Source organism: Ranitomeya variabilis, chromosome 2, assembly GCF_051348905.1.
Source record: "Ranitomeya variabilis isolate aRanVar5 chromosome 2, aRanVar5.hap1, whole genome shotgun sequence".
Classification (NCBI taxonomy): domain Eukaryota; kingdom Metazoa; phylum Chordata; class Amphibia; order Anura; family Dendrobatidae; genus Ranitomeya; species Ranitomeya variabilis.
The window spans coordinates 421,178,307-421,190,115 of record NC_135233.1 but is presented as its reverse complement, the minus strand read 5'-3'; the positions used below and the strand labels follow the sequence as shown (position 1 = coordinate 421,190,115).

Genomic DNA, 11,809 nt, shown 5'->3' with positions numbered 1-11,809 from the left:
TCATGCCCCCCCGATGTAGGCAGCTCCACAATAAAGTCCATTGATATAGACCCCCAAGGGCGGGACGGAACAGGTAATGGTTGTAGAAGACCCATAGGTGCAACATGAGGAGTCTTGTAACGGGCACATACCTCGCAAGAGAGAACATAGTCCTTGGTATCCTTCAGGCAAGTTTGCCACCAGAAGAATCGGCTCAGGAACCCCCCCTGTGACCAGCCAACTTGGAGTCATGTACCAACTTGAGGATCTGCAGACGGACGACCTCCGGGACGTAGATAAGTCGATCTCTGAACCACATGCCACCCTTAAAGACAAAATTAATATCCACAGGTGGGTTGGCCAGAAATACATCACCTTCATAGTGCTCCCTGCACTCCTTTCACAAGTCCTGATCGTGGATAACTCCGATGAAATTGGCATCAGATAGAATGGTCTTAGACGGGGCTCCAGGTACGGAATCCGCAGCATGGATTCGGGATAAAGCATCAGCCTTCCCATTACGAGAACCTGGACGGTACGAGATAACAAAGTTAAATTGATCTAAAAATAAGTTCCAACGAGCCTGACGAGGAGAAAGACATCTAGCGGATCTAAGGAACTCTAGATTGCGATGGTCAGTTAGCACTATGATCTGTTGTGCAGCTCCTTGCAGATGATGCCTCCATTCCTTGAAAGCTGCAATAATAGCCAGCAATTCCTTGTCTCCCACGTCGTAATTCTTCTCTGCTGAGGTTAGTCTAGGGAAAAGAAAGCACACGGATGTAGCAGACCCTTCTCTCCAGTTCTTTAGGAGAGAATAGCCCCCAAGGCATTATCAGAAGCGTCCACCTCCACAATGAAAGGAAGTGTTGGATCTGGGTGTATCAACAACGGTGCTGATGTGAAACAGATCTTAAGCCGATCAAAAGCTTCTTGAGCCTGTGATGACCACTTAAAGGGCTTTTCCTTCTTTGTCAAGGAAGTAATGGAACGGACAATATCAGAAAAATTTCGAATGAAGCGTCTGTAGAAATTTGCAAAACCAATAAAACGTTGGACCTCCTTAACGTTCTTGGGTACCAGCCAGTCAAGGATAGCCTGAATCTTACCAGATTCCATGTTCAGCCCCTGGGGAGAGATGATATAACCTAAGAACTGTATCTCAGAACGATGGAAGTCGCATTTCTCTGGCTTAATATACAGATGGTTCTCTTTCAGACGTCTTAAAACTGTTTTGACATGTTCTTCATGTTCCTGTAGAGAGTCAGAAAAGATTAGTATATCGTCCAAATAGATCACCACAAAATGGTCCAACAAATCTCTGAAAATGTCATTAGCAAGGTGTTGAAATGTTGCAGGGGCGTTACAAAGCCTGAAGGGCATCACAAGAGATTCAAAGTGTCCATACCGGCATCTGAATGCTGTCTTCCACTAATCCCCTGGACGAATACGCACCAAATTATAAGCCCCATGAAGATCCAGTTTAGAGAACACCTTAGCATGGCGGACTCTTTCCAGTAATTCTGGAATCAGAGGCAAAGGGTAACGGTTTCATACGGTTACCTTATTGAGTTCCCGATAGTCAACACAGGATCTCAGGGTCCCATTCTTCTTTACAAAAAAGATAGGTGCCCCTGCTGGTGAGGAAGAAGGACGTATGAAGCCTTTGGCCAGATTTTCATCAATATACTCTTTTAAGGCTTGAAGCTCAGGTGCCGCCAAAGGGTATACGTTACCAAACGGAATGGCTGCCCCGGGAAGCAGCTCAATGGGACAGTCATAATGCCTGTGTGGAGGAAGCTGATCTGCATTCTTCTTGTCACAGATGTCAGAGAACTCTTTATAAGCTGGAGGTAAAGAAAATACCTGTACATGTGGTTCCGTAGTTGTGGACTCAGGGACAGCTTCTGTTAACGCTGAGTTGCTCCTTGTTGGGAAGATAATCTCCTTGGTCTCCCAGTTGATAATTGGGTTCTGAGAACGCAACCAAGGAATGCCTAAAATCACAGGAAAATGAGAAGAAATTAGCAAGAAAGAAAGTTGCTCCTGATGATTAGGCTCCAACAAAATTTCAAGGGGTACGGTCTCCTGATCCACAGGCCCAGAGATTAAAGGTGACCCATCCACTGTTTCCATGGTAATTGGAGAGGCTCTTTGCTGAATTTTAATACCATGTTCCTTGGCAAATGCAATATCCATGAAATTTCCACCTGCACCAGAGTCAATCATAGCTGAACTGGAAATCCACTGTCCTGAACACAGGATCTTAATAGGGAGAGAACAGTGAGAGTTCTTTTCCTTCAGCTCCTTGGGGGGTGAAGTAATAGAAAGTGAATGGAATACAGCATTTAAAGGCAGGCTACATTCAGAGATGTCAGATTCATCATCACAGTTGTTATACTCCCCTATTGCTGCTAGCACCTTGTTAGGCCGTCTAGGACACTTAGGACAATAGATCAAGAAGTGGTCAGACTGCCCGCAGTAGAAACAGACTTTCACGTAGGCGATGCTCCCGTCGCTCATTGATCTCGCGCCTCTGAACGGAATCAATTTGCATGGGCACCTCCTCCTCCTCCCGAGAGGTTTTACCTGCTAGCTCTTTGGAAGGAAGGGAAAAGTTAGACACATGGTTATATGCAGCAAATTTCTCCTGCCTACGCTCATGACGCGAATGTCTATGCGCACACAATGCTGTATAAATGTCTCTAGCTCTTGTGGTGACTCAGAGCGGGCTAGTTCATCTTTTACAATACTAGACAGACCCCTTTTAAAAATAGGCAATTGTGCATAACTGTCCCAATTGGTATCTACCGCCAATCTCCTGAATTCAGTGTCATACTCAATAACAGAACGTTTAGCCTGGTGTAAAGATGACAAAGCAGATTCAGCGGTTGCACGGTGATTAGCGTCATCAAACATTAATGCCATAGCAGCCAAGAAATCATCCAAGTCATTTAACCATCCAGTCCTTCCTCTCTTAATGTATGATGAACTGAGTGGATTATGCTTATCGAGTATCTTTAATGTGACCCTTACAAAGCCATCTCTGCTGTAAAGTATTGCGATATAATATGCTGACATTAATCTGTGATTTCCATTCTAATTCGATTATCTCTTTTTCACAGAATCGGCTTTATTAATATTGTCTGGAATATATATCACCCCTGCTAAACTCACTGCTAATGGTCACCAAGAACGATCACGTCTCACCACTTGTCAGCTAGAACGACTTCTCACCACTCTGGAGGAGTTGATCATGCATCTCAGAATGACAGGGCACTACTTCACTGCGCATGCCCGCAGTGGAACGCACGGCCCCACCCACTCCAGCAATAGTGGAACGCAACTTAGCCATACCCACACCGCCAGGTCACTTCCGGTCAGGCACTTCCGGTAGCGCGTCTTTGAACGCGCACATAAACGGCACTAGCACGGCAGCTTCCCCACACCGAGGACAAGCGGTGGACACCGCGTCCGGGACAGGAACGCCTTAGGTAAGCTGGACACATCATGGCTCACGGAGCACTTCCCCTGAGCGTTACCCCAGGACTTCGGTAGCAATTTCATTTCTCCCCACAGTGCCTTACTGACGCATAGCCTGTAATCACCACTTACAGATACTATAAGAGGTATGTTGATCTTCATTACTACCTAAATGTGCGCTACCACATGCTTTATTATTCTGAGACTTTGCATACATACTTACAGGTCCACTCTCCCCCAAAAAATCCATCTACCAGACATTCTCTCTGTGAGAGGGTAGGTCTTCCTTTTCCTTCCCCTCTTATATTTTCACTCCAACGGTCACTATGAAATAGTTTCCTTTCACCACCAGTGCATGACTATTGGCACGTTTCTTCACAATAACTGCATTTCACTAGAGACTGGTATATTCAGTACGTAGTTATCCTCTGAGCAGTTGCATTTTTTCAGCCATTTGCATTTACATGAGACCATTAATTGTATGTATTTATTGTATATACCTTATTTATTTCGTTATTTATCATTTTGTTTAGTACATTGAAGAAGGTCTATGACCGAAACGTTTGTATGTACTCTCTTTATTAAACCACAATAGCATCTGATCACGTGTGTGCCAAGTTACTTTACAAGATTATATGGTTTGGGCACCTACTTGCGCACCACCCACAATAGTAGTGCCTACGGTTATTTCTCATAGATTACAACCCTTACGTAAGAGCACACTATTTTGGTCATGTCATCACTCACGTTTTCATACAACGCAGAAGAAACGACTAATATCATTGCACAGTCCACAACATCCACCGAGTTCCTTAGAGTTCCTCCTAAAGAAACAAGGGGACGAGACCTGGAGAGGGAACTAAGACGGAGTACAAATTTGGAATTGCACTGTGCAACTCTTACAGAGTACCTCAAAGTTCAGAGGATTCCGAGGGGACTACGGGTCCCCCTCCGCCCTACCCTCTTTAGTGACTCCCCCGACTTTTGTTCACGTTTTGAAAGAATTCTAAACAAATGTTCTTTTGATCTCATGACGCTGACGCTGGAACATCTACACCAAGGGATCACCCAGAGTAAAGAACGCATAACGAACATTGAACAACAGTTGGCATCATCCTCCACTCTAGAAGAACTCCAGGATCTCAAAACTCGTATCAATACTACTATCGAGCAACATAGACGGGACAAGGAAGCAAGGAGAACAAAATCTATAAATGGCGAGACAACTCGAACTCCGGGACCTTCTCCACACGCTCCAACTACAGATCTACGACAGACATCTCGACGTCAGGATCGGACCAAGAGCGACGCGAAAGACCATCAGCAGGTCATTTTTTAGGACGAGGAAGGAGACAACCGAGAAGAAGGGGACCCGTAGAGGAAAGAGACGGTCAAAGAAATACGGACTTCACACGCATAACCCGCTCTCAGGTACGAACCCCCTGGTAATTAATATTTCCTCCAAATCATTAAGCATCGCAGAACACCAAGTGCTACAAAAAGGGCTATCCTTCTGCCCAAGTTATAGACTAAGCACTTTCAACTTAGAGATGGATCTACAGAGATTCTACAGATCTCTTAGACTCAAGTTACACTTTGCCGATTTGAACACTAGTGACCCACCCCCTAGTATCACAGAAGATCGACTCCTTACTTCAAGGAGCCTAGGCCTGAGGAACAAGAGTAATTATAGACCTCCAACAGGTTCCCCGGCACTAGAAGCATTCATCTCTTTTGTGAATGACTCATTTCACAAACTAAGGGAGGACTTTGATAGAGGCAGACTACATGCTCCATCTAACCTTACTGCCCTGGATCAACAAGCGCTCAACTCCCTACAGGCAGACAAGGACATAATAGTTAAACCAGAGTACAAGGGGGGAGCTATAGTCGTACTAGACAAGTCCGCATACAGACAAGAGGTCTACCGCCAATTGAACAATAGCTCCATCTACACACCCCTAGAGAGGGACCCAACCAACATTACCAGAGAACAAATACAAAAAATACACTTACCAAATATAGAGAATTAAAAATACTGGACCAAAAAACATGTGAATTTCTAACTAAACAAAATCCCATCACGCCAGTCTTTTACGTACTACCAAAAATCCACAAAAGCTTAGCCAATCCACCAGGAAGACCCATAGTGGCTTCAACAGACTCAATTCTCTCACCCCTATCCAAATATTTAGAGAAAATCTTGACACCCATGATCAAACAAACTCCCTCCTTCCTACTGGACACAGGAGCCTTTTTGAAACTCATAGATGAGCTTAAAATCATCCCATCAGAGGCTTATCTTGTCACATTTGACGTAAAGGACTTATACACGTCCATACCACACGTGGAAGGCATCGGATCAGTAAGGAGGTTACTGAGTACCTCGGACCTAGATCCCGATCAGGTCAACCTCTGCTGTGAGTTACTGTCTCTGGTACTCACTAAAAATTACTTCCTATTTGAGGACAAATTCTACTTACAGAGGAGAGGCACCACGATGAGTAGTAACGCTGCGCCACCGTACGCAAATGCCTATATGGCGGATTACGAAACCAGCACCATTTATGTGAATGACCTTTTCCGCACACATGCCGTTGTGTGGAAAAGGTACATTGACGACATATTTTGTATCTGGAATGGCCCCGAAACATCACTGGTATCCTTCTTTGGATTCCTCAAGACTTCCTGGCCAGGCCTGGATTTCACTATCACGTACGATCAGGATCAAGTACATTTCCTAGATACCACAATTCTCAAAAATAAAGAAGGCGAACTCTCTACAGATTTACACATTAAACCAACAGATCGTAATAGCCTATTACACTATGACAGCTTCCACCCCAAAAAAAGAAAGACTCTATCCCAAAATCCCAGTTTCAGAGGGTCCATAAAATAGTCTCTGACAAAGACTTACAAATCAAACAGCTAGAAGAGATGCGGACAAACTTTCGAGAGAGGGGATATCCCCCGCATACCCTGGATATCACTACTTCAAATCCTTCCGCTAGCAGGAAGAGAGATACCAAACACCGCATTCCCTTCATCCACAACTATCACCCCCGGGTTTACCTACTCCACAAGTCAATTAGACGCCATTGGCACATCCTAGGAGCAGCCCACCCAGGGGTCAAAGAATTTGTTGAACCTTTCCTCCCCTGCTTCCGTAGACCGCGCAACATACGTGATAAGTTGGTAAGAGCAGATATAGGGAGTTCACAATCTATACCCAGACAACGTTTCCTTACCAATCCAAGGACAGGCACATTTCCATGCCTACAGTGCATACAGTGTAACAATATACAAAGAGGCACGACTGTATACCATCCACACAATGGTAAGGAATACCCCATTAAAGGCTTTTTTACATGCGATTCGGCATATGTAATTTACATAATTAAATGCCCGTGCGGACTTTATTATGTGGGGGAAACAACTCAACCCATCAAACAAAGGATCTCGAAGCACAAATCCACGATAAGATGCAAAAACACCCTACTACCTATTCCCTATCACTTCATCACTCAGGGCCACACCATTGCCCAGCTAAGATTTCAAGTGATTGAGCAGGTAACACCACCACGTAGAGGGGGTGACAGGATAGGCCTCCTAAAAAAGAGGGAGGCCTACTGGATACATGAATTACAGACTTTAGCCCCAAGGGGCTTGAACAGAGACTACGACATCCAGTCCTTCCTCTCTTAATGTATGATGAACTGAGTGGATTATGCTTATCGAGTATCTTTAATGTGACCCTTACAAAGCCATCTCTGCTGTAAAGTATTGCGATATAATATGCTGACATTAATCTGTGATTTCCATTCTAATTCGATTATCTCTTTTTCACAGAATCGGCTTTATTAATATTGTCTGGAATATATATCACCCCTGCTAAACTCACTGCTAATGGTCACCAAGAACGATCACGTCTCACCACTTGTCAGCTAGAACGACTTCTCACCACTCTGGAGGAGTTGATCATGCATCTCAGAATGACAGGGCACTACTTCACTGCGCATGCCCGCAGTGGAACGCACGGCCCCACCCACTCCAGCAATAGTGGAACGCAACTTAGCCATACCCACACCGCCAGGTCACTTCCGGTCAGGCACTTCCGGTAGCGCGTCTTTGAACGCGCACATAAACGGCACTAGCACGGCAGCTTCCCCACACCGAGGACAAGCGGTGGACACCGCGTCCGGGACAGGAACACCTTAGGTAAGCTGGACACATCATGGCTCACGGAGCACTTCCCCTGAGCGTTACCCCAGGACTTCGGTAGCAATTTCATTTCTCCCCACAGTGCCTTACTGACGCATAGCCTGTAATCACCACTTACAGATACTATAAGGGGTATGTTGATCTTCATTAATACCTAAATGTGCGCTACCACATGCTTTATTATTCTGAGACTTTGCATACATACTTACAGGTCCACTCGCCCCCAAAAAATCCATCTACCAGACATTCTCTCTGTGAGAGGGTAGGTCTTCCTTTTCCTTCCCCTCTTATATTTTCACTCCAACGGTCACTATGAAATAGTTTCCTTTCACCACCAGTGCATGACTATTGGCACGTTTCTTCACAATAACTGCATTTCACTAGAGACTGGTATATTCAGTACGTAGTTATCCTCTGAGCAGTTGCATTTTTTCAGCCATTTGCATTTACATGAGACCATTAATTGTATGTATTTATTGTATATACCTTATTTATTTCGTTATTTATCATTTTGTTTAGTACATTGAAGAAGGTCTATGACCGAAACGTTTGTATGTACTCTCTTTATTAAACCACAATAGCATCTGATCACGTGTGTGCCAAGTTACTTTACAAGATTATATGGTTTGGGCACCTACTTGCGCACCACCCACAATAGTAGTGCCTACGGTTATTTCTCACAGTAGCATTATTACACACAATACTTTGGATCTATCAGTAGGAAAACGGTCAGCATGCACATCAAAATATAGCATACATTGATTCACAAAGCCATGAAATTTGTCGTGATCACCATTAAATCTGAATGGGGGCAACTTAGGTGGGCTAGCTGGTGGCGGTTGCCCAGAGGGTAAAGTCACATGTGCAGCTATTTGCGGGCTTATTTCCTGAAAAGCCGGTCCATACTGGGACTCTATGCCAGCAAGTTTGTTTTCCTGGGCTGCCATGCGGTTGCTCAAGTCCTGCAAAGTCTGTCCAAACACTTGATGATGGAGTTCAAAGCTTCCAAACTTCTTTTGCAGACCTTCCACATCTTTCTGCAGTGATCTAATTATGGAAAACACCTGCTCTAATCTGCTTTCTGCAGTCATTGTTCCAGCAGTCCCCTTTTTTTTTTTTGGCTAGAGTATCCTGTAATAATTATAGGGGATAACTCAGGAGACTCTTTGCGTGGAACAAGACAACTACAGGACACAGTTTTATAAGTGGTAAAGTCTATATTATCAAACGGTAATCCAAACAGGTGCAGAGAGAAACTCAAGTCCACAACACTTGGTGCAAATAATAAAAGCAGCTTAGCAGTCTATAGGAAACTTCAGAGCAAAATGCAATCACGCAGAAAGTCTATGAAGCACAGTTATTCTTGAGTATACTTGACATGAATAAATCCTTGTCTTAGTCCAGACACAGATAGATATGCTTATAGGTAGTTCAAGCATTGGATGGCCTGGTGGTTAAGTACCCCATTATACCAACGTTTTACCTCTTGCCCAAGGTCCATAAGGATTCTACCTGTCCCCCGGGGTGTCCCTGATTGTCTCTGGCATAGGTGGGCTATGCGATCCCGTGTGTAAATTCATTGAACATTATCTGCACCCCACGTGGAGACGCTGCCCTCCTATGTCAGGGATACTATGGACATCCTGCGGCGATTGGATGGCTTGTCCCTTGATTCTGACACCCTTCTCGTTGTGGCAGACGTGGAAGCTCTGTATACAAGTATTCAGCATGAGGATGGTTTGCGGGCAGTGCAGTTTTTCTTGGAGGCCAGTACTTGGATGCAGATATCAGGGAGCTGGTGTTGGACTTGTTGCGATTCATTCTCACCCACAATTTTTTCACCTTCAAAGACCGTTTCTCTTTGCAGAAGCGGGGCACCGCGATGGGAGCGGCTTGTGCGCCCTCCTATGTTAACCTCTTTCTCGGTTATTGGGAGAGGGGTTTGTTTTTGGATGGCGCACAAGCCGCTCCCCAGATCTTGGGGTGGTTTTGTTTTATTGATGATATTCTTTTTGTATGGCAGGGTACATCCACTGATCTTGATACATTTATGGTGGGATTGAATCGTAACGACTCCAACATCAGATTCACCTATAGTTACAGCTTTAAGGTCGTCTCGTTTCTTGATGTTGAGCTAAGAGTTCAAGAGGATGGTTCCATACATACGGATATGTTTCGGAAAGAGACGTCTGTAAATTCTTTAGTGCATGCATCTTCTGCACATCTTGGCTCCACAATCAAGGCTATTCCTGTTGGCCAATTTCTCCGGGCTCGGAGAATTTGTACTTCTGATGAACTTTTAAAGGGACAGGCCAAGGACCTTGGGCAGAGGTTTCGTGATCGTGGGTATAGTAACAAGAATATTAAACAGGGTTACTGGAGGGTGAGGAATGCAAAGAGAAGTGATTTATTATCCTCACAGAATATGGAAAAAAAAAGTAAAACCAAAGATGTAGGGACGCGTTTCATATCCACATATAATCAGCAGTGGAATACAATGCGAACAATACTTAAAAAACATTGGCCTATTCTAATGACGGACTCTACGCTGAGTAAGCACCTGCCCCCTGATCCATTAATGACGGCACGTAGAGGAAAAAAATTTAAGGGATACATTGGTGTTTAGTCACTATGTTCCCAAAGTGCCCCGTCTCTTTAATAACAGAGGGAGTAATAAAGGATTCTTTCCCTGCAAAAAGTGCCTTGCTTGCAAAAATCATGTAAGATCCACGACCTTCAATTCATCGGATGGCCGAAAAAATTTTGATATCAGGGAGTACATCACGTGTACTACTACACATTGTGTATATTATGCCATATGTAGTTGTAACTTGATCTATATTGGATTAACATCTCGTGAGTTAGGAGTGAGAACTCGTGAGCACGTTAGAGAAATTGAGGCCGCCCGTGATGCGGAGGATGTGGATGTCCTTAAAACACTACCCAGGCATTTTCGTTTAAAACATGACTGTAACTCAAAAGAATTGCGTGTGTGGGGAATTGACTGTGTCCACATGGGCACCCGTGGTGGTGATTATCTGCGTATTTTAACGCAGAAAGAATGTAGGTGGATAGTGAATGTGGGCACTATGTCCCCATATGGCCTCAATGAACAATTGAGTTTCTCCTCTTTCCTTTAGGGTACTGTCACACTCTGCAACTTTCCAACGATCATGACCAGTGATACGACCTGGCCGTGATCGTTGGAAAGTCGTTGTGTGGTCGCTGGGGAGCTGTCACACAGACCGCTCTCCAGCGACCAACGATGCCGAAGGCCCCGGGTAACCAGGGTAAACATCAGGTTACTAAGCGCAGGGCCTTAGTAACGTCACCGCTGTGCTCTGCTCTCACTTTACGGCCGGCAGTCAGTCAGAACGGGAAGCAGACGGCAAGGGACCTGACGGACACCGGAATGTGAGTATGTACTGTTTGTTTTTTTTTACTTTTACGACGGTAACAAGGGTAAACATCGGGTTACTAAGCGCGGCCCTGCGCTTAGTAACCCGATGTTTACCCTGGTTACAAGCGAACGCATCGTTGGATCGGTGTCACACACACCGATCCAACGATGACAGCGGGAGATCCAGCGACGAAAGAAAGTTCCAAACGATCTGCTACGACGTACGATTCTCAGCAGGGTCCCTGATCGCTGCTGCGTGTCAGACACAGCGATATCGTATGGATATCGCTGGAACGTCACGGATCGTACCGTCGTAGCGACAAAAATGCCACTGTGTGACAGTACCCTTAGACTCTAGTTATCTCTGGATGTAGGATCATTATTGTTATCTTGATTTTAATTGTCTTTGTTTTGTTTTATATTTAGTGCTATGACTTTCAAGCATTTATCAGTGACATTTTCATCTGCAAATTTATATGGACTATACAGTGGACAACCCATATTCCGGTTCTGTCTGCCAAAGAATTATATGCTACTATGGAAGTTTTTTCGGAATTTGATTCGAATTGTTATTTGTTTTATTTTATTTATTTTTTATTTTTCACTACACTTTTGGACACAGCCTTATATATTTATATGAATGTGTATATAATAATTTTTCATGTTTAATGAATATTGATTCTGTAGTGCACTTGTATTCTATATATTATATTCACTTATGTCTTC

General features: G+C 44.3%; 1 long non-coding RNA gene across 1 annotated transcript; it reads left to right on the top strand.

The window, feature by feature from the left end:
- The first annotated feature begins 4,540 nt into the window (after positions 1-4,540).
- On the top strand, positions 4,541-11,572 carry LOC143809538 (uncharacterized). Its single transcript, XR_013222326.1, has 4 exons — positions 4,541-4,893; positions 7,312-7,680; positions 7,766-7,815; positions 11,510-11,572. It is a non-coding gene; the product is annotated as an uncharacterized LOC143809538 (long non-coding RNA).
- Positions 11,573-11,809: the final 237 nt, after the last annotated feature.